The sequence below is a fragment of the Stegostoma tigrinum genome, chromosome 29 (genome assembly GCF_030684315.1).
Source record: "Stegostoma tigrinum isolate sSteTig4 chromosome 29, sSteTig4.hap1, whole genome shotgun sequence".
NCBI classification, from domain to species: Eukaryota; Metazoa; Chordata; class Chondrichthyes; order Orectolobiformes; family Stegostomatidae; genus Stegostoma; species Stegostoma tigrinum.
The window spans coordinates 9428516-9452465 of NC_081382.1; positions in this window are offsets into that span (position 1 = coordinate 9428516).

Here is a 23950-nt window from a genome sequence, read left to right on the forward strand (position 1 = left end):
GCAGGAAGTGCTACACTTGCCCCCACACCTCCTCCCTCACCCCCAACCCAGGCCCCAAGATGACTTTCCACATCAAGCAGATGTTCACCTGCGCATCCACCAATGTGGTACACTGCATCCACTGTACACGGTGTGGCTTCCACTACATTGCAGAAACAAGGCGGAGGCTTGGGGACTGCTTTGCAGAACACCTATGCTCTGTTCGCAGTAAACAACTGCACCTCCCAGTCGTGAACCATTTCAACTCCCCCTCCCATTCCTTAGATTACATGTCCACCCTGAACCTCCTGCAGTGCCACAATGATGCCACCCAAAGGTTGCAGGAACAGCAACTCATATTCTGCTTGGGAATGCTGCAGCCCAATTGTACAAATGTGGATTTCACCGGCTTCAAAATCTCCCCTCCCCTCTACCACATCCCAAAACCAGCCCAGCTCGTCCCTGCCTCCCTAACCTGTTCTTCATCTCACCTATCCCCTCCTCCCACCTCAAGCCGCACATCCATTTCCTACTTACTAATCTCATCCCGCCCCCCCTTGATCTGTCCGCCCTCCCTGGACTGACCTATCCCCTCCCTACCTCCCAACCCATACTCTCCTCTCCATATATCTTTTCCTCTATCCATCTTCTATCTGCCTCCCCCCTCACCCTATTTATTTCAGAATCCTCTCCCCATCCCCCTTTCCTGATGAAGGGTCTAAGCCCGAAACATCAGCTTTTGTGCTCCTAAGATGCTGCTTGGCCTGCTGTGTTCGTCATGCCCCACACTTAGTTATTCGGGAAAACACACTGGTGTTTCAATAGAGGCTGCACTGAGGATGTTACCTAGCATGGTAACGAAAGGTCTGTGAAACAAGAAACCAGCTCGGCGAGCCAACCAACCTTAACAACACAGTTTATTGTCGTTCAAGAATTCGCCGGTTTCTCAACTACTGGCATGCCACTTACTCTGTAACCCATGGCCAAATAAAAATTAAACGTTAGAATTAAATATTAGCCCAATATCAATTTCACCACAGTGGCAGCTCGTGTTAGTAATTGGACCATGGAGTGGCAAGTTCTGCCAAATGCAAGGAAACAAAATTAATTCAATACTTTCAACCTCCACTGATTATGAAGATTTATCTTCTTCCAATTAGACCCAATCAGAAATCATATGATCACCAAAGTTCACCCATATTCAATATAACTGCGGAATCTGGGATAGTCAAAACAGCAACAAAGTGACTTGTTTTAAAAAAAACATCCAGTCCCATATTCAATCGTTACCTAAGGCAGAGGGATCGATAGAACTGGGATCCTCATTCTCAACTGTTTATTCTACTCGCAAAACTCCTGTTCACAAAACAATCTAACACAGACCAATAACAAAGATTCCCTCACTGACAAGAGACCGAATCATTAGCAGACACAAGCCCATGAGATGTGGCTTCTCCTCTCGCTGTGATGTTCAATCTCACCATGCTTCCAAAGCAAGAACTTGTCATGCAACATTTCTCACTCCCGTATGAAATAAACTCTACAGAGCCTGGTATCATGTCAGCGAGCCACTCTTTATTCACACATGGAGAGTCCTTGAGACTGATCCAGCTCCCTCAGAGCCAGATCTCAGAGTGAACAGGATGCCCGACCCTCCCATTTATATCTGTCAGACGGGCCTCCCTGTTTGGACCAGACTTGTCAGATCTTCATCTTGGAGATCCCTGGGTGACCCTGGTGGAGTTCAGCCAATATCTGGTGACTATTTTGATCAGGACAATCCCTCTTGCTCCCTATAAATAATATGCTGTCCTCCGCTATGATCTGGTCTCTGCAGATACAAAAGGTTTGGTTATCCAATCACCACCAACTGTTTCAGTTTTGCAAGGACCAGATCTTTCTGCTTCCAAAGTCTGATATCGTCAGCTGTGAGTGGAAGTGTGTATCAAAAATTTTAAGCCATGATGGGCTCTTCCAAAGGCAGTCCCACCAGTGATGTACCTGCCAATGGAAGGCAGCTCAATGTGCCTGCATTCGTTCCTTAGCCTCCCACACAGTGTTCCAAATAGTAATTATACGCACATCGTATTAGAGCCCACCACTAAATTAGGCCTGAAGGTATGGGCAGCACTGCTTAGTCCTCTTTATGTAAACCTAGAAGGGATTCATGTCCAATGTCATTCCAAATTTATGCTGGTAAATTATTGGTGGAACTTTCTGACTTCAAATATGACCGCCAAACCTTCCTTTTATACTTGGGCATATTTATACAATGCATTAGCCAAAATCCGGGATGCATATACTTTTGGGCATTCCTCTCCATTGGGCCACCTATGAGCTAATCCTCCCTTCGTGCCAGGTCAGTATTGCAGGTCAATACCAGATCTCACTCCAGGATCATTTGATCAAGTTGGGTGCCAGGATGGAGGCCAGGCTATGAATGAACTTCCCATAATAATTCACCAGCCCAAGGAAAAAGCTAAGCCCTGCTACAGATTTGGGGCTAGGGCACCTTTAATCACCTTCACTTTATCTTCCAATGGGAGCAACTTGGTCTTGTCAACTCTGTAGCCCAAATAGGTCATTTGTGGTGCCTTCTATGGCGTATGCTTGCCTGGGAGAAAAGTTTAATGGTTTTTTAATGAGTTTTCTAAGTGCTCCTTATTGGTCCTCTCTGTTATTTGCACATTATTTGGACAAATGGTGACCTGAGGTATATCTTGTGAAATGTTCTCTGCCATCCGCTGAAAAATTGCATAGGCTGACCATATCCCAAATCCCATTCTTGCCGCCAGGAAAATAAGTCCACAGAGGCTGGTATCCTGTCACCAAGTCACCCTTTATTTCCATATGAAGCATCCTTGACATTGATCCAGCTTTCTTATAGCCGGGTCTCAGAGTGTGAGGATGTCAGCCAGGGCTCCCTGAATGAACCAGGTTAACAATCTCAATCAGGGAACTCTTATTCTATGAGGTTTGCCTGGCTGATCGCGTCACAATCATTACGCTGTAAATCATTGATATTGCGTGGGAAGCTCAATATAAATCCGGAAGGAGTAAAAGAATAGATAGATTTATGTAAAGTGTAACTGCAGCTAAGATAGTAGCACTCCCTTCGCTGCTCTGAAATTGTACGACAGGATGTTTTGTTGGGAGCCACCTCAGCAGACAGAGTGGATTATGGTTTAACATGCCACCGAAAGGTAGCACCTTTGACAGTTCAGCAGTCCCTCGGTGCTTAAATGAAGTGTCAGGCTAGGCTTTTTTCTCCATGCAGTGAGGATTGGAACCCACACCCAACTGACTCTCTCAAGTGCTGTGGCTGAGCCATGAATGACAATGAGCAGAGATAGTAGGAACTGCAGATGCGGGAGAATCTGAGATAACACGGTGTAGAGCTGGATGAACACAGCAGGCCAAGCAGCATCAGAGTTGCAGGAAAGCTGACGTTTCAGGCCCAGACCCTTCTTCACATGTGGCACACTGTACAACAGAGGAAAGTAAAGTCAGTAAATTTCATTTCCAACCCAGCCCATAGTGGAAAGGTAAATGACAGCAAGAGACAGAGAAAGTTTTGGTTTTGAAGAATTTCAGTGATTGAACTTCTCTGCACAGGAGCAGTTATTGATGGTGCATTAAATGATTGGCATTTATGGTAGAAATATCTTGGTTTATATGTAATAAGCCATGCAAAAAGTTTTTTTTCTGATAGACTGCAGAGAAAAATGGTTTGATTTGACAGCAGCAGTTGACATGTCGAGTTCAGTTCCCTTTCTGTACTGGCAACTGGCTTTCATTGTAGAAAGTTTCATGACATGCAGTCTGCACAATGTAATGATAATATTTTGCATTTGACATCTTCCTCCTATCCATTCGTTGAATGGCCTTAAGAATTTCCATGCATGAACTATGGTGCTAATATCAATATGTTATCTTAACTCTGCAATACATTCTCTGTTGTGAAATGCTTGCTGTGAACATGTACACAAATTCTTCCATTATGCTGTAAACAGGAATCTGTCCGTCCAGAGAGAAAATAAATAAAAGGCATTCAGGCTTGTCCTGTTCACTTCCAAGCAGTATTAAAATGGAATACAGCCCACTGCTGGCCTTGTACAAATCAGTTATGAATATGAGACTTCTACCTGAAGTGACACTTTTCCATTGACACAACACTGACAGGCACTGCTGAGATCACAGCTGCAAAACTACATTTTTTGTGCTGTTGGATCATTTTGCGCTGCCATTATAAAAATTACAATGTACAGCAACAAATTTAGAGATGTTCTAATGCAAGTAGTTGATTCCCTTTGTGCTTCGATTTATTGGATATAGATACAGATCATGTTGGAGGAAGTCAGTAGGCTTGGCAGCATCTGTGGAGAGAGAGAGGGAGAAAGCCAGTGCAAACATTTCAAGTCTAATCTGACTTTTCTTTGAAACTGAAGAAAAAGTGGAAAAGTGAAGGTGAAGAGCAATGTTAAAGGGTGAGGAAGATTAAAGATCACTAGATTCACAGAATGGGTGACAAGGAGGGTGATAGAGAGGCAAAGATTCTTTGAATTAGATATTGACAATAAGTGTTATAAAGACCAGGCCATAAGGACTGCTGTCTCATTGGAAAAAGAGATGCAGCTGGTGGTGGTTTAATCTGACAGTCACCACACCTCAGGCAAGGAGAGATGTTGAGAAGGAAAACACTTTATGGTCACATCTGTTGGTGTTGGAATTGAATTCACCATGTTGACATAACTGTGCATCACAAACCCTGCCATCAGGCTGACCTTCAGAGATAGAAGGAACTGCAGATACTGAAGAATCTGAGATAACAATGTGTAACAATCTGGATGAACACATCCAGAAGAGCAGGAAAGCTGACATTTTCTGAAGAAGGGTCTAGGCCCAAAACGTCAGCCTTCCTGCTCCTCTGATGTTGCTTGGCCTGCTGTGTTCATCAGCTGTCTACCTTGTTATACCAGGCTGACCTGCACCCAGTTTCACCATTCACACTACAACACACATGATAATCAAATGTAAAGTGACTTACCAACATTTTTTGATAGCAATGTTAAATCCCCATGTTACCTGGCAATGGTTTTCCCTCACTGACAACTTTCATTTTGGGGAGACAAAGCCACATAGTCATATGCAGTCTCACCATCCAACAGCATACACTTTTGCATTGTGGGAAAGATGAGAGAAAAGGACAATGATCAATGAGCATGTAGTCATTCTAACTTGATTGAAGGCAATGTGTAGGTGTTAAGACTTATGTATGAGTATATGGATTCGTGGAAAGACACAACATTGTTATGTCCTACCTTGGTTGTATCAGACCAAAAGCAATAGGATCAAGAGTGGGCCATTCATCCCCTCGAGCCTGCTTCAACATTTTAGAGAATCATGGCTGATCCAAAATTCAATATGACATTACGATGACCAATGGTCAAACTTTGTGAAGAAATAAATGACATATCCAAACTGCATATCATCAACCACCCATCACACAGACTGAAAACTTGGTTGTTGACTATATCATGCCAGACACATCTACATAAAAAATGATATGTCAATGACATAGACAGCACATTATGGAGTGCACCCATACTGCCAAGTCATAATTACTGGAAAAGGATTAGATCAAACCATGTCAGAAATCCAGCAAGAGGTTTACCTGAGTGTATAGGAACAATATATATTCTTCAATGTAAATTTTGAACAGGGAAAAGTTCCCCATTCTTTAAAGGGAAAAGGGCGTGATGAGACATTATGGTATAGAATCAAGAACAGACAGGCTATGTTCTTTGCAAACAATTACAAAACATCGCCTTTTGCAAATTTTTTGTATATAGGCACTTACCTCAGCTACGGCCACCTTTCTATGTAAGAACGTCAATGCAGTCAGAAAGCTATATGTGTGCAATGGATAGTAACATCAGTGAGCACAAAGCCAAGCCTACGTGTGTACATCTATGATATCACAGCTAAGTAAATAGTTAATGTTTTAAATAAACTTCAAGACATATATTTCAAAATGAACTCATTCTTTGTGTTAGGCATAATACGAGTTATCATATAGAAGACCACAAGGCACATCAAATAGCTGGATCAGAGGGGTTTTGGGCATGCTATGTTATATGCATTAAATCCATGTGCTCTAAATGCATAATGTCACTACCAGTGTGAGTTATAAATAGTTCCCTCTTTATTATCATCCAGATTACACAACTCATATTTTGCCTGAGTGACCGGGAATAAAACAAAGTTAAACTCTGGGGTATAATCTCTCGTCCAAATCACTTACAATTGCTATAATGTGGAAGCAGGCTTTTCAGTCCATCACATCAACACCAACTCTACGAAAAACATCTCACCCAGACCCAACCCAAACCCTACATTTCCTACACTTAATCCACCTAGCCTGCACACTATGGGCAATTTAGCATGGCTGATCCACCCAACTCCATATCTTTGGGCTGTGGGAAGGAAGTACAGCACTGGAAGGAAATCCACACAGACACAAGGAGAATGTGTAAACTTCATACAGTCAACCGAGGCTGGAACCAAGCCCAGCTTCCTGGCACTGTGAGGCAGCAGTGCCAACCACTGAGGCAGCAAGCCACCCTTGTTTCTAAGTGATTAAATGTAGGTAGTTCTGTTTGTTTACTTCAGGTTTGTTGAAAATGCGAAGATTCTTTTAAACACAGCATCAGCAACCTGACTGAAAACAACATCTTCATGGGAGATGACCATTGACCTTTGGTGTAGTATTCAAATCAAATATTTCAAAGTAGCAACATAAAATCTTTCATACCCTTAAACATATCAGGGACAGATTCAAGTTCCTTTGGTTGCAATTTATAGAGTATCAAGCACAGTCTTTAAAAAAGGAGCTATCAAAGAACGGAAGATGGGATGATTGAAACGAAAATTGATTCACAAGGAGGGCAGAGCTGTATGGGGAAGGATATGGGAGTATTTAAATTGCACCGATAAATTTAGAAACATGAATAATGAAAACCCCAGATGTAAATTGCCTGGAAATAATTAATTTCAAATACTTTTATGAGGTTTTGTACTGGTGACGATTAATTTCCGTAGCACAAATAACTAGTTGTATAATTTAATGTATGAAAGTGCTTATTTTCGCAGTAAAATTGGAAGTGGTGACGGAGTCCTTGCGAGAGTGTCAACTTGATTTGAGAGGTCTGCATAATCACAGGAACAAGGAAATGCAAAAACAAAACTGATTAACTCCTTGTGTACTGAGTTTCAAAGCACTTGTTAGCCTGTTTTGCTTCTGTTAAGGGACCATCTATTTGATTCTTATCATGAATGAATCAAAGAAGGGTAGAAGATTGATATTGATATAGTACTCATATCCTTAGAATATCTGAAAGTGTTTTATATCCAAGAAAGGACTTCTGAAATACTGTTACTGCTGCACTATGGCAAAAACGCTAGTCAATTTTCAGATGGTAAACTCAAACAAACAGCAACAAAATTAATACAAAAAAAAACTAGATAAGTAAGTAGAGATAACAAAGTGTGAAGCTGGATGAACACAGCAGGCCAAGCAGCAGCTCAGGATCACAAAAGCTGACATTTTGGGCCTAGACCCTTCTGAAACGTCAGCTTTTGTGCTTTTGAGATGCTGCTTGGCCTGCCTTGTTCATCCAGCTTCACACTTTGTTATCTTGGATTCTCCAGCATCTGCAGCTCCCATTATCACTAGGTAAGTAAATAAATTGGTTTTGCCCTCCCAGATGGATGTTTGAGATGTGCTATTCCAAGACAGAACTTTTCTCCCTCTGCCCTACGTATCCCTCAATCAATGCCTAAAATATCAAATGATGCAGTCAACTAATTCATTGTTCTTTATGGGAGGTTGTTGCGTCAAACAGGAGTGCACTTAGTCATCTTCTGAGCAGCTCCTACTGTTGCCTGAGGATCTAATCTGGCGTTTCCTGTAACTTTACACAGTATGAAGCAGATTTGTCCTTTTCTTTCTTTCTCTCAAAAAAAATTGCATGTTCTATCCCAATAGAAGCAACTTTCCATAATCATTTACTGTGCTAGGCCGGTGCATTTGCTTCTCTTGTGCATGTCTCCTCTCTGTTTAAAAGACCAGCTCGTGTGCGTATCTTGTGACAAATTGATATCGACTTATATTTTAAAAAATGAGACATGGCTGGAGCTTGATATTATTGAAACTAGAGCTGTTATTTTATTCCTCAAGCCTAATTTTCTTTCATTCCGGAAAGCATGTTGTCCATGCTTTGGACACTTTGACCAGTTTATGCACTAAAGATACTTTACCCAAGCACTTTAGTTGATGAGGTGGAAAAAGGGACAGAGAATTCGATTTGCAGGTCAACTTGATTTTATTAACAAAATGTTCTTTTTTGAAACAGCATGTGAGCATTTCCCAGATTCCCACAATATTTGTTCTCCAACTAGCTCTACCCACCTGAGAAAGCACATTACCCACAATGATTCAAATGTTTACCTGGGTTGTTGGAATTTACTTCTCTCTGATCTAGAGCTGGCTCTCTTCCACTAAGGCTGGTCTTGGAAGTTGGGACAGATCTTCTCCTGGGTCTTCTTGAGTAGCTGCAGTCTTCTGCCCCAAGTCTTGCTGTGAGTCACCATAGAATCCCCACAGTGTGGAAACAGGCCATTCAACCCAATAAGTCCATTCTTTGAAGAGCAACCCACCCAGACTCACTCCCCTACCCTATCCCTGTAACCTTATTAATGAACAAAGATTGCACATCCCTGAACACTATGGGGAAATTTAGCCTGGCTAATCCACCTAACCTGCACATCTTAGGACTGTGGGAAGAGACCAAAGAAACGTACGCAGACATGAGGAGAACATGCAAACTTCACACAAACAGTTGCCCAAGGCTGATATATGAGGCTAGATCCTTCACACTGTGAGGCAAGAGTGCTAACCACTGAGTCATTATGCTATCCCAGTCGTTGCTAAGGGGATGGCTTCCAGGTGTGTTTTTATCCTCCTCACCCTGGACTTTCCAGAATGTTCTGTGGTCTTTGGCCAATGGGGTCATGAGAGGGGTTCAAAGCACCCAATGGGATCACAACAACACCATTCACTGTTGCCACACAGGGGAGGTGTAATGTGTACATCTTCAGGCACTGGCTGGAAGCCAAGGTGCCAGAAAGTCTGATCAATATTTCTCCAGTACACAACACAATTGGTTTCCCCTGAACCTTTGTGCCCTTGGTTTCAGCCGCTCTCTGCATCCAATGGATGCTGGCTGCTGTTTAATTTAGTTTGGTCAATTTTCTATCAGGCGTAATTTCTCTGGCTCTAGCTCAATTTAGAATGTCCAAGTTTGGGCCCATGGCCACTTGACCAAAAAAGAAACATTTTGATCACTAATGCAATGCCCTGGTTCAAAACAACCAATTTTATTTGGCTTAATTATTACACAGCCAGTGTGGGATCTGCCCCAGAGATTTGAATACTTTTCAAATTCTCCTCCAGGAAACTTGCAACTAAGTTAATTGAGCACCTAATTTGAAGAAATAAGTTGGAAGATGTGGTGCACAGTGTGTAGAACCTCATTAATGCCTATGCAATTTGACTAGCATCATGATGTTTAATTCAACTTGAGATGTTGTATAAGTGACTAATATGCTACTGTACAATTTTTATAATGCTTTGTTTCTTTTGGGATGAGATATTGCATCAAAGTCATTCTGTTCATTCATGTAGGTGTAAGAGACTCCATGACACTAGGACAATAAAATCAAAGGGAATCTACCCAATGTCCTGCCCAGTATTTATTCCTCAACCAATGGTACTAAAACAGATTATCTTTCTTTATCAGATTGTTGTTCGTGGAACCATACTGGTTCCACATAAATTGGTTTCTGCTTTTCCTACAGTATTAGCTCCACTTCATTGTCAGTAAAGCATCAAATTTCCTGTGGCTGTGGAATGTACAACATAAATGGATGGCTTTGTCCTTTGCCATTATATGATTTACAGAAATTGAGCTTGAGGCATTGGAAAGGAGCAATCTTGCAAATCCAAATCAACATAACCAAATCCTGACCCAATTCAATAACAAAACTAGAAATGTCGCACTAAAGAATTATGTCAGCCAGGTATAGATGCCAATTAAATGTTCTTCTTCAGTTGGCCAAATATTCAGCTGTCACATCAGGGGTATTGAGGAATTTCATCGTGTAGGTCTAGCTTCACTGAAAAGAAGCTCTGGTACAGGAGGAATGGCTCACATTTTTCATGCCATTGGTTTTAATCAATAGGGGGTGTTGTTGCACTGGAGCATTTATTTGGAAAAGCATCTTAATTTTCGAGGTTTTCGGTGAAAGACCCATTTTTCCATGTATGTCAGAGAAGTTTTAGTTTTGGATCGAAGGCGAACAATTCTCATCTGATCTGTAGATTGCCTTCACATCTGTGGGTAGTTTGCTGGAAGTGAGCTGCAATATTGCAGCGACCAAAGTGAAGCTCCGCCTCAGAAGGCAGTGGAGGCCAACTCTCTGGATACTTTCAAGAAAGAGATGGATAGAGCTCTTAAAGATAGTGGAATCAAGGGCTATGGGATAAGGCAGGAACACGATAGTGATTGTGGATGATCAGCCATGATCATAATGAATGGTGGTGTTGGCTCGAAGGGCCGAATGGCCTACTCCAGCACCTATTGTCTATTGTCTATTGTCTAAGAAGAGAGTTCAACTCAGTCAAGACAGCAGCCACCAGCAAAACAGAGAAAACGCTTTTGGGATGCTCAAAAAATATCCCTGAAGACTTCAAACCTACTTGTTAGCTCTTGCGTGACCAAGCAAAGCAGAAACTTCACCTGGACAGATAGCAAGCACATTGGAAGTCATAGAGCAATGCATTGGTACAGCACAGAAATGGACCCTTCAATCCAAAACTAAAACTACTCTAAATACAATTATTAATTGTCAATGTGTAGGCAATTCTTGTGTTCAAGCTCACTTGAAAACTGAGCTGCAGGACATTGTTGGTTCCTACTCTGACATACATGGGAAAAAGGGTCTTTCACCAAATAGACCCTTTGGTCCAACTCATCCATGCCATCCAGATATCCTCAATTAATGTAGTCCTATTTGCCAGAATTTGGCCTATTCCCCTCTAAACACTTCCTATTTGTATAAACAACCAGATGTCTTTTAAACATTGTGATTGCGCCAGCCTCCACCACTTCCTCTGGCAGCTCATTCCAGACATGTATCACCCTCTGTGTGAAGCAGTTGACATTTCCGTCCCTTTTAAATCTTTCCCCTCTCATCTTAAACCTATTCTCTCTAGTTTTGGATTCCCCCACTGTAGGAAAAAAGTCTTTTGCCACTCTCTCTATCTGTACCCTTCATGATTTTATAAACCTCTATGAGATCACCCCTCAAATTCTGAAGTTCCAAAGAAATAGCTCCAGCCTATTCAGCCTCTCCCTCTAGATCAAACCCTCTGGCAAGATCCTTGTAAATCTTTTCCGCATCCTTTCAAGTTTAACAACATCTTCCTTCCCACAGGGAGGTGAGAACTGAAAGCAGCATTTCAAAAGTGGCCTAAATTTTTGAGAGATTTTGTTGGAGCGTGCAAAGGCAGAGCTTGTGGTTTTGGATTATCTATGTGAACCTCCAAACAACCCATCTGTCCAGTACTTCAGGGACCACCTGATGTTACGTGGCAGGAGCTGCAAATTGTACAGTGGGTCTGTCAGCCATTTAACAACCAGTTGAATCAGAGATGGCTCCATCCAAAGGATTGCCTAAAAGTGAAGAATGACAGAGAGGCAGAGACTAATCCAATGACATTTCCAAAATGTCACATTTTGGATTTCTGAAATGAGTGGTAATGTTCAAGAACTAACTGTGATGAAATAGGTTTAATGTATGAAGAAATTTGATTATCTGCAGAATTAATTTAAGAAAGTAAAAAATAAATTAGTCTATATAGGGTGGAATCTCACAGGGACCTAAATGGCGTGGTCTCTGGTGAGAAATGTGGCTATATCACACGCAATGTTGGCAACAAGTTGCTGCATCTTTCAACTAAAATCCAGGTGTTGAAATGAATCGCTCACTGGGCCCTGGCAAGGTGCCAAGTAAAAGGGATTATCACTTGTTAATAAAATTTTGTAGTAGTCAATCTCACCTTGTTCATTGGCAACTTTCTATCCTAATACTTGCCCTAAGCACACTAGACTTCAGGATTTCTTTACATGGACAACCAACGTTAGGGGGTACATGTCAACATCAGCTCACTTCAGGCTCTAGACGAACGTCATAATGTGCAGCAATTGCCAATGTCTGAGGGCAAGCTCCATGGACCTTGACCACACACAGCTGACATCCACCAACATTGGTATCTACCATGTACCAGCCTCTAAGAACCCCCACAACATATCTTTGGTCAACATCTCAATCATGCACCTCAGGGCAGCTATCATTGTAATGCTGTAGCAAGGACACTTTGCTTTCAGGAACACACAGCCAGCTCATGTACTGGACTAAGCTTCATCTTTTGGCCTGTTTGATTGCTCTCTTAGCTCTCACTCATTTTGAGCCTTCCTGGATGCTCACTTCATCCCTGCCTAGCCTTGTTTTCCATTGTCTTGCCTCATCCCATCCTACTCCTCAGTTAATGCTAAGAGCATCACAGCATTGATTGTGTTTGAGTGACCTCAGACCCAAAATTGGTCATTCTAGACTGACCAATTGCTGGAGAAATGGAGCCTGACAGAAAATTGACCAAACTAAATTGAATTGCAGCCAGCAGCTATCAGCTACAGAGACATTGGGGACCAAGGTAAAAGAGGTCAAAAAGGTTCAAGGAGATTCAATTACAATCAATCCAAGTGTTGTGCATTAGAGAAGTATCGATCGGACTTTCTGGCACCTTGACCTCCAGCCAGTGCCTGATGATATCCACTTTACAATCCCCTGGGATGGCAACAGTGAAGGGTGTTGGCACTGCCCCATTGGATACTTTGAATACCGCTCATGACCCCATTGGCTAACGACCACAGAATATTCTGGAGTATGCAAGGTGAGGAGAGTGAAAACTCACACCTGAAAGCGCCCCTCACTCTCAGTGAAAATTTACACCAAGACTCGCGACAGAAGGCATTGTGCATAATAATTGTGGCTAATATCTTTTCTCGGGTGGCTAGGGATAGACAGTGGGTAAATATTGTGGGAAATTTTGAATTGCTCACATAGTGCTGTATTGTCGAATATTTTGTTCATAAAATCAAGTTAAGCCACAAACTGAATTCTGGTCCCTTTGTCTATGGCACCCACAAGAGAGCTTGGGTGAAGTGTTTTCTACATATAAAGTGGAGGAAGTGTCGAAAGCACAGACAACATGATGTGTTGCCTTGCTGTTCAGTGCAGACACAAAGGCAGGAAGCTCCTTATGATTGTCAGAAGTTCTCAGTCAAGCCAAGAGAAGTAGCCTTCACTGAGTGGGTCATGCACAGTTAGTGAAGGGCACTCTCTGATACCATTCCAGGACATTGGCCACAGTCTATTAGCCCCTTGGGATGGTCAGAGTCAGGATTCTGTCTTTAAAAGAGGTGCAGAGCTATGTGTCAGCCAGCCTATCCACTATCTTGACGCTTTCTGACCCAGTGTGAACTGTTTGCCTCCCAGAATGAGAAGGAAGCAGCTACTAAGGGAGCTGAATGTTACTTTTGGGGCAGGTGAGTAAGTTGCCCTGAGTGACTGAATAGGTCAGTGCAGAGGGCTGTGCAGAGTCAATGGTGTTGAGGGTTGGTGTGGGTGATAGCATGTCGGGAAAATATTGCTGGAAATCTTGACAATAGCGGAACCTGAGCCTCGGTGGGAGGTGGATGCAGTAACAGGGTTAGAGTCAGTGTGAGGTACTGGAGAGAAGGTGGTGATAATTGTATGACATAATCCTCCAGAAGACTGAGACTGATTTTGCTGGGATGGCAACCATAGCCCTGTTTGGTACTACCTGGTGTTGTGCCTTCACTGCTGGTCCTGAAAGAGGAAGACATCCTGTCCCTGTGCCATCCTGTCCATCAAGTCCTCCATGTCCATGCCCACAAACAGGGCACCAAACCTACTTTGTCGGCAATGTGTCAAGCCAATGTCAGGAAACGTGCAGGGCTACTGTGTGTGCCTGTGTTCACAATGGTATTTTAGAGATGGTGCCAGCTCCAGGAATGTTGGTCAAATCCAGATATTCAAGCAATGACGTGTGGTAGAATAGGGCTGGAAGCAGATAAGAGGGGCACCATATTGAGGTAGGCAGTCACAGGAGACGAGTTTGTTAAGATGTGACAAGAAAACCTGCTAGGCTTGACAAAGAGGAACCCACCGTGAAATCCAACAAAACTAACACCACCAAAAAGAAGGTAAGATTCAGTCCACATTGAAGTTTCACTTCACCCAGGCCCAGAAGGCCAGGTAGCATCAGAGGAGCAGGAAAGCTGACATTTCGGGACTCTTCTTCAGAGCCCGAAATCTCAGCTTTCCTGCTCTTCTAATGTTGCCTGGCCTGCTGTGTTTCTTCAGGCCCACAGTCTGTTATCTCTGATTCCGGCATTGGCAGTTCTTACTACCCCAGGCTTAGAAGGTTGTTTTTGGGCTGGAGCTCTGTGACCAGCAATGTTCTGCAAGGATCATTACTCTGTCTAATGTTATTGGTCATTTATTGAAACAATCTGAATGAAAAGTTAGGAGAAATGATTAGAATTTTGTGGATGACACCAAAATTGGTGGCATAGTGGATTGTGAAGAAGGTTAACTAAGATTACAAAGAGATCTTGATCAATTGGGCAGGATTTATACAGTTAATAGTAGGGCCCTGGGTAGTGTTGTCGAACAGAGAGACCTGGGGGGTTCAGGTACGTAGTTCTTTGGAAATTGTGTCATAGGTAGACAGTGTGGTTAAGCAGGTGCTTAGTATACTTGCCTTCATGGTTCAAACCATTGAATATCGGAGTTGGGGCATTGTGTTGAGGTTGTATAAGATGTTGGTGAGGCCTTGTCAGGAGTACTGTATGCATTTCTGGTCGCCCTGCTACAGAAAAGATATTATTAAATTGGAGAGGGTTCAGTAAAGATTCAACGGGATGTTTCCAGGACTAAGGATGGCCTGGATAGGTTGGGACTCTTTTCAGCACCAAGGAGTTTGAGGGTTTTCGTCATAGAGGTTTATAAAATCATGAGGGCCATAGATAAGGTGAATAGCAAGGATGTTGGCCCGAAGGTGGGGGAGTTGAAAACTAGGTGGAGGGCATACTTTCAAGGTAAAAGGAGAAAGGTTTGAAAAGGATCCAAGGGGCAACATTTTTAACACAGAGGGTAGCTCTTATATAGAATAAACTGCCAGAGGATGTGGTATATACAGGTACAGTTACAGCATTTAAAAGACATTTGCACAGGTACATGAATAGGAAGAGTTTAAGGGGATATGGGCCAAACACAAGCAAGTGGGACTAGTTTGAGTAACTTAGCCCGTATTGACAAATTGGACTGTTTCCATGCTGTATGACTCTCTGACTTGAAATGTTAATGTTGTTGTCTCTACACAGATGCTGTCAAGCTTGATGAGTAACTCCAGCACTTTCTGATTCTGTTAGCTTCAGACTTTCAGTATCTGCAGATCATTCTTCTACATTAGTTAATGTTTCAATTGGAATACAGATATAAGATTGCCAAAGTGATCAAGCTGAATTTGCATAGTCCAGTGAAAATGGTTTACTTCCGTTCAGCAAGACTGACTCAGAAACCAACAGAATTTTATTGGTTCTGAGGAAGGGTCACCGGATCCAAAACATAAACGCTGATTTCTCTTCACAGATGCTGTTCCATATTGTTTTTCCAGCAATTTCTGTCGGTGTTTATAATTTTGGCACAGTTTCACTCTATACATTACTCGAGGAATTCAATAGCACATTGAACTATCCATAAAGAGCAGAGGAGTGAGACAACTTGGACAGATCTTTCAAAGAGCAAGAATAGGTACAAAGGGCTGATTGGCCTCATTCAGTGCTTTATGATTCTATGTCAGTCAGACAACTGAATCATGCATCTTGTAGACACTGATCTGAGACCTGGTAGTCTGGTCATTCTTGGCTTTTTCCCATCACTGGAAGATCCACTCAACACAACCAGCAGTCAAGAGGAAGAGGACCATTGCAATTTGTCACCTACAAATGTCAATGATGCAAGCAAGTGAATGGATCAGGCTTAAGCCTTCCTTTTGGAGCTGAAAGCTGGGGTTTTCCGTTTTGTCACTCGACAGCTCATAATTTTCCACTCATTAAAGGGAGTGTGAAAATCACAGGCTTGGAGTGCAGAGGCGGTAAAGCCCAACCAAGCTGTCTACGAAGAGAATGTCGAAATAATGATCAAAAAGTCTTAATCTTGACGCTGAATTAAAAATATTCCTCAATAAGTTACTATTGTTAATCTGGCTCCCTATGCAAAATCACCTCCTCCACCATCTCGAATGGTCCTATTATACTTTAATTAACATGGTGAAAAGTGTTATCGAATCAAGCTGTGTAAATGAGAAGAGCACCAAAATTCTTTTTTTAAAAAGCACTTTAATTTATAAAAGGCCTTTTGAGATAACAACTCAGAAATTTAGTTCAAAATGGCAATTCAGCAAAGTTGAAATGCATTAGACCAAAAGCTGATGTGATTATAATTACAAGGTCCATGAAAGCTGATTCATTTTCATAAGAAAAAAGACTGGGGGATGTAGTAGCTGATAGTAAAGAGAGAAAATTTTGACTGTTGCCCTGCAATTAAAATGATGAATTCACCTCTTACTCATATCCTTCAATTAAAATTATAGAGCTATCAGAAGCACCACATTAAAGGGATTCAGTTCAGATTAAGGCCACAGCTCTCTCCAATTGACAGACAAATATAAATTTACAAACTTTGGTTTGTTGAAGATTTATGCCTCTTTCTTTCTCTCTCTTTTCCTCCTTCCTTTAATGCCTTTTATCATATCAGCCACTATATGAGCATTGATCTTCACACAAGAACTTTTTTTGGCATCATTCATTGAGGGCAAATATTGTACATCACTTTAACATAAAGAATTGTCACTTGGCAGGATGATATTGACAGCCCTGAAGCAGTTCATCGCAGTGAATGGATCAATTTCAAGAAAGAGTAAGTTTCAGAATGGGAAGGGTTTGCTGCATCTGTGGAGGGACAGTAAAAAGAATGAACTTGATCTCTTTGAATGGACTTTTTCATGTTTCAAGCTGTCTTACTGTTTTTAAAGAAACTGGACAAGACATGTTCAGCATTAGGTAAGTGATGGGAGAAATACTTTTGGACATGCTTAGTGAGTATAACCTCCGGGAGTGAACCCTTCTTCCCTTCTGCTTCCTTGACTTTGCACTGCACAGATTTTGCCCCTGATATGCTCTCACTGCCATTCCCCTCTTCAAGGATTCTGTGACTACTGTTGTCATGACTAGGAGTAAATGATGTGCTGTCATTCCTTGCAGACACAAGATATTCCCACTTCCACCCTTCCTTGTGCACTCTAGAAGGTATTGTGCATAAATGATTGGCTAACAGACAGAAAACAGGCACTAGGAATAAATGGGTCATTTTCACAATAGCAGACTCTGACTAGTGGGGTGCTACAAGGATCAGCGCCTGGGGCCTCACTGTTCACAATATATAACAATGATTTGGAGGTGGGGGCCAAAACATAATACTTTCAAATTTGCAATGATACACAGTAAGTGGGAATGTGGTTTGTGCGCAAAATGTAAAGAGTCTTCGGGAGGATTTGGTTAGACTCAGCAAGTCAGCAAGCACATGAAGAATGGAACATAATGTTGAAAAATGTGAGTATCCACTTTGGTAAACAGATGTACACTGTGATTTTTAGTAGTAAGATTTTATAAAGTGCAGATGTATAAAGGAAACTTAGGGTCATTAATAAGTCACTGAAGTCTCGTATCCAGGTGCAGCAAGCTATTAGAAAGGCTAATGGAATGTTAACATATATTCCAAGAGAATTTGAATACAGGAGATGTGAGCCTTGCTTTAATTGTATATTAGACCACATTTGGAGTAGTGTATGCAATTTTGATCTTCTAATGACAGGAAAAGGTATTATTGCCCTGGAGGGAGGACACTGAAAGTTCACAAACCTATTCCCAGGATGCTAAGAATGTTCCATGCAGAGAAATTTGGCAAACCAGGCCTGTGTTCTCTAGAGTTTCAGTTATGGATAAAAAACATTGAGGTGTTTGAGCCGACCATGACTGCAATTAAATGGTGAAGGAAGCCTGATGGGATGAATGGCCTACTCTTGTTCCTATGTTGGCAATTCCAAGGGCCAGATTGCAATCGGTAGTTAGCCTGCAATGTTAAAGACAGTATTAAACTCAGACAAAAGCATATAACTGTGCAGACACACAAGTGGAAAGGCCAAGAGATTGGACAGCATGAGAAAACTATAATCTTTGATTGAAAAGTTAATAAAGAGGGAAAAATAGATTGCAAGAGAAAAATATCTATAAATGAGTGAAGAATTGTGAAAGTCCCAATAAATATTTTTAAAAGAAAAGAAGTAACAAAGTAAATATCGGTCCTATAGAAAGTGAGTCTGGAAATTTGGCAAAGGAAAATAAAGAGATAACAGGTAAATTGAACTGGTATTTTGCAAAGTTGTTCACATTCTTAAATAAAGGTGACCAACACTTCACACAGTATTTCAGAAATGGATTCACCTGTACCTGGCATGACTGATGCATAACGTCTCTATTTCTATATTCAGTTCTCCTTGCGATAAAAGAGAATATTTTATTAGCTTTCCTTTTCACTTGTTGAATCTACATTTGAACCTTTTTGTTAAGGCACGGAGGATATAAGTAACACCCTAGAAGCAGCTCTTTTTTGTGTTATATCATGGGGTGTGAGAATCTGCTGGCTACGTCATTATTGCTAATCCCTAATTGACCAGAGGTTATGGGTCATGTTTTTAGATTACCCACAGTGTGGAAACAGGCCCTTCAGCCCAACAAGTCCACACCACCCCTTGAAGCAGCCCACCCAGACCCATCCCCATCCCCCTATAACCCACACACCCCTGGCAATTTAGCATGGCTGATCCACCTAGCCTGCACATCTTTGGATTGCAGGAGGAAACCAGAGCACCCGGAGGAAACCCACGCAGACAAAAGGAGAATGTGCAAACTCCACACGGACAGTCTGCCAAGGCTGGAATCGAACCCAGGTCCCTGGCACTGTGAGGCTACAGTTCTAACCACTGAGCCACATGTATTGGATAATGGAAATAGAATAGTTAGGTGGTTGTTTTTGATTGATGCAATCTCAATGTGCCAAAGGGCCCATTAATTGAGATAGCAGGCGAGCACATTGCTGTAGCGTTGGAATCACGTGTAGGCTAGACCCAGTGTAGGGAGCATAAGGAGCATTTGTGAAAGCAAATAGGTATTTACAGAAAGCAATTTTGGTTATATAGTTGCCGTTAAACTAGTGTAACTAACATTTTGAAATGTAAATTTCACCATGTGTTACAGTGAGATTTGAAACCATGTCTCCAGAACATTAGAGATAACAAGGTGTAGAGCTGGATGAACACAGCAGGTCAAGCAGCATGTTAGGAGCAGTAAAGCCGATGTTTTGGGCCCAGACGCTTCATCAGAAATGGGGGAGGGGAAGAGGGTTCTGAAATAAACAGGGAGAGAGGGGGAGGCGGATCGAAGATGAATGGAGGAGAAAATAGGTGGAGAGGAGACAGACAGGTCAAAGAGGTGGGGATGGAGCCAGTAAAGGTGAGTGTAAGTAGAGAGGTAGGGAGGAGATAGGTCAGTGCAGGGAGGACGGGCAGGTCAAGGGGATGGGATGAGGTTAGTAGGAAATGGGGTTGTTGCTTGAGGTGGGAGGAGGGGATAGATGGGAGGAAGAACAGGTTGGGAAGGTGGGGACAAGCTGGGCTGGTTTTGGGGTGTGGTAGGGGAAAGGGAGGTTTTGAAGCTTGAGAAATCCACATTGATACCATTGGGCTGCAGAGTTCCCAAGCGGAATACGAGGTGCTGATCTTGCAACCTTCGGGTGGCATCATTGTGGCACTGCAGGAGGCCCAGGATGGACATGTTGTCTGAAGAATGGGAGGGGCAGTTGAAATGGTTCGCGACTGGGAGGTGCAGTTGTTTATTGTGAACCGAGCGTAGGTGTTCGGCAAAGCGGCCCCAAGCCCCCACTTGGTTTCCCCAATGTAGAGGAAGCCACACCGGGTACAACGGATGCAGTATACCACGTTGATGGATGTGCAGGTGAACATCTGCTTGATGTGGAAAGTCTTCTTGGGGCCTGGGATGGGGGTGAGGGAGGAAGTGTGGGGGAGAGGTGTATCATTTCCTGCGGTTGCAGGGAAAAGTGCCAGGTGTGATGAGGTTGGAGGGGAGTGTGGAGCAGACAAGGTAGTCACGGAGAGAGTGATCCCTCCGGAAAGCAGATAAGGGTGGGGAGGGAAAAATGTCTCTGGTGGTGGGGTCAGACTGCAGATTGTGAAAGTGTCGGAGGATGATGCATTGGATTCGAACGTTGGTGGAGTGGTGCATGAGGATGAGGGGGTTTTTTTTGGTTGTTTTTGCGGGGATGGGGTGCGAGGGATGAGTTGCGGGAAATGCGGGAGACACGGTTGAGGGCGTTTTCGACCACTGCGGGGGGGAAGTTGCGGTCCTTTAAAAACGAGGACATCTGAGATATACAGGAGTGGAATACCTCATCCTGAGAGCAGATACGGCGGAGGCGAAGGAATTGGGAATAAGAGATGGAATTTTTACAGGAAGGTGGGTGGGAGGTGGTGTATTCGAGGTAGCTGTGGGAGTCAGTGGGCTTGAAATGGACATCAGTTACAAGCTGGTTGCCTGAGATGGAGACTGAGAGGTCCAGGAAGGTGAGGGATGTGTGAGAGATGGACCGGGTGAACTTAAAGTTGGGGTGGAAGGTGTTAGTGAAGTGGATGAACTGTTTGATCTCCTCGTGGGAGCACGAGGTGGCGCCAATACAGTCATCAATGTAACGGAGGAAGAGGCGGGTTTGGGGCCTGTGTAGGTGTGGAAAAGGGATTGTTCCACATAACCTACAGAGGCTGCATAGCTTGGGCCCTTGTGGGTACCCATGGCCAACCTCTTTGTCTGTAGGAAGTGGGATGAATTGAAAGAGAAGTTGTTGAGGGTGAGGTTGAACTGCAGAAAGTGCTACACCTGTCCCCAAAACTCTTCCCACACCCCCATCCCAGGCCCCAGGAAGACTTTCCACATCAAGCAGATGTTCACCTGCACATCTGCCAATGTGGTATACTGCATCCGCTGTACCCGTTGTGGCTTCCTCTACATTGGGGAAACCCAAGCGGAAGCTTGGGAACTGCTTTGCAGAAGACCTACACTCGGTTCACAATAAACATCTGCACCTCCCAGTCGTGAACCATTTCAACTCCCCCTCCCATTCCTCAGACGACATGTCCATCCTGGGCCTCCTGCAGTGCCACAATGATGCCATCCAAAGGTTGCAAGAACAGCAACTCATATTCGGCTTGGGAACCCTGTAGCCCAATGGTATCAATGTGGACTTCACAAGCTTCAAAATCTCCCCTCCCTCTCCCTCATCCCAAAACCCACCCAGCTCGTCCCCGCTCCCCTAACCTGTTCTTCCTCTCACCTATTCCCTCCTCTCACCTCAAGCCACACCCCCATCCCTTACCTACTAACCTCATCCCGTCTCCCTGACCTGTCCGTCCTCCCTGCACTGACCTATCTCCTCCCTACCTCCGCACCTACACTCACCTTTACTGGCACCATCCTCGCCTCTTTAATTTGTCTGTCTCCTCTCCACCTATCTTCTCCTCTATCTATCTTCGATCCGCCTCCTCCCTCTCCCTATTTATTTCAGAACCCTCTTCCTTTCCCCCATTTCTGATGAAGTGCCTAGGCCTGAAATGTCAGCTTTTGTGCTCCTCTGATGCTGCTTGGCCTGCTGTGTTCATCCAGCTGTACACCCTGTTATCTCAGGTTCTCCAAGATCTGCAATTCCTATTACCCCCAGAACATTAGCATGGAGATCTTGATTTCTAGTGTTACTGATATCATCACATCACAGCCTCACTAAACAGGGGAAAGCAGAAATCAGGAAATGGATGGGAGGGAGGAATTGAAGTAAATTATAATCACCAGAGAAGTGCAACTGAGTATCAGAGTGAAATGTTAGGCCTTAAGTGTTAAATTGGGGGTACAAAAAATCTTTAATTAAGGAATGTATACTGGAGGTGGAGCTGACAAGTGCCCAAACCCAGAATTTCATGCTGGGGTCTTCAAAGAGTTGGCAAGTCAGATCATTGATATGTTGATTTTAATTTGCCTTAACAGCAGAATTCAGGTGTTGTCCCATCAGATTAGAAGGTTGTTAATACGATTCCATTAAGGGAGGGAGACAGAATGCAGGAAAATTTCCAGTTTGTGTAAGAGTAGTCAGAGGGAAAATGTTCAGAGCATTTATTAAGGAAGTTATAGCAAGGCACTTAGAAAAGTTCGAGATGATTAGGCAGAGTCAACATATTTCTGTGAGGGCGAAATTATGTTCAGCGAATCTAATGGAGTTCTTTGAGGGAGTAATACTTACTGTTTGCATAAGTGGAGGGCTAATGAATTCATTGTACTTAAATTTCAACACAAGACATTTGAGAAAGAGTCACATCAGAGGTTATTGTGAGAAATAAAATCTCTGAGTACAAGTGGCAGCATTTTGGCATAAATGGAAGATTGACTATCTAACAGAAAGCACATAGTCGTGATAAACATGTCTTTTCATGGTTGGCAAGATGTGGAAAGATGTCTGCACTGTGCCACAGAAGCTCTTATTTGAATGCTTCCGGTCGATTTGTCACAGATGTTCCTTCAAGCGTTTGTACCCAGTTCATTTTTGCCAGATCACCTGTCAGATTCCTAAAAATCTTCAATTTTACATAATAAATCCAACTACTAATTTAGTATAATTACTATCTCTAAAATGGTCACTGCTGCTATTTTATCCAATTGCCCAGGTTCATTTCATGAGACTAAATCCAAAATTGAGCCCTGTTCTTGACTTTGTCATGTGTTTGCTAAAAAGAAACAATCTCTTGACTGCAGTTGAAGGATTTTGTGTTCTTTGTACCATTCTCACTTTTTGGATCCTAGCTGATAATAGGCTAATGGTACTCTTCTGTTCACTCTTCTGTTGCAGCAGTCAGAAATGTGCCTACATATTCCCTCTTCGATCCCACTGCCACTATTAGTGAGTCTGATGTAGCTACTCCATTATTATTTCTGAATTCAATCCATATGGCCTCATTTGGTGATTCCTTTATTTGTTTATCTCTCCACAAAGCTGTAATTGATTCCTTAAATAACAATGCTACACTTGCATTTGTTTAAACCTTCTCTCTGCGGTACCTGAAAACTCCAAGCGAAGGGAATTTTATTTTTTTATTTACTTGTGCGATGTGGGCATTGTTGACTGGGCCAGCATTTATTGCTCCTTCCTAGTTGCCCTTGAGAAGGTGGTGGTGAGCTGCCTTTTCAAACTGCTGCAGCCCACCTGCTGTATGTTGATTCACAATGACCTTAGGGAGGGAATTCCAGGATTTTGACCTAGAATTTGAAGTGTTATTTTTCCCTTCTTTAAACCAAGTTTCCATTACAGCAATCATATCATTCATTCATATGTCTGTCTGGGCACTCAGCAATACAGCATTATTTGCTATTCTCCTTGTAGACACATATATACCATTCAACACAGCCAAATTCCTATGGCGCAAACATCTTAATCTCTGCTTCTTCTGCCTTACAGAGCCACTCACTAATTTTCAGTCTCCAATTCTCTGCCTTGTATTTCTACGTGAATCTAATCTCAGTTTTCCATC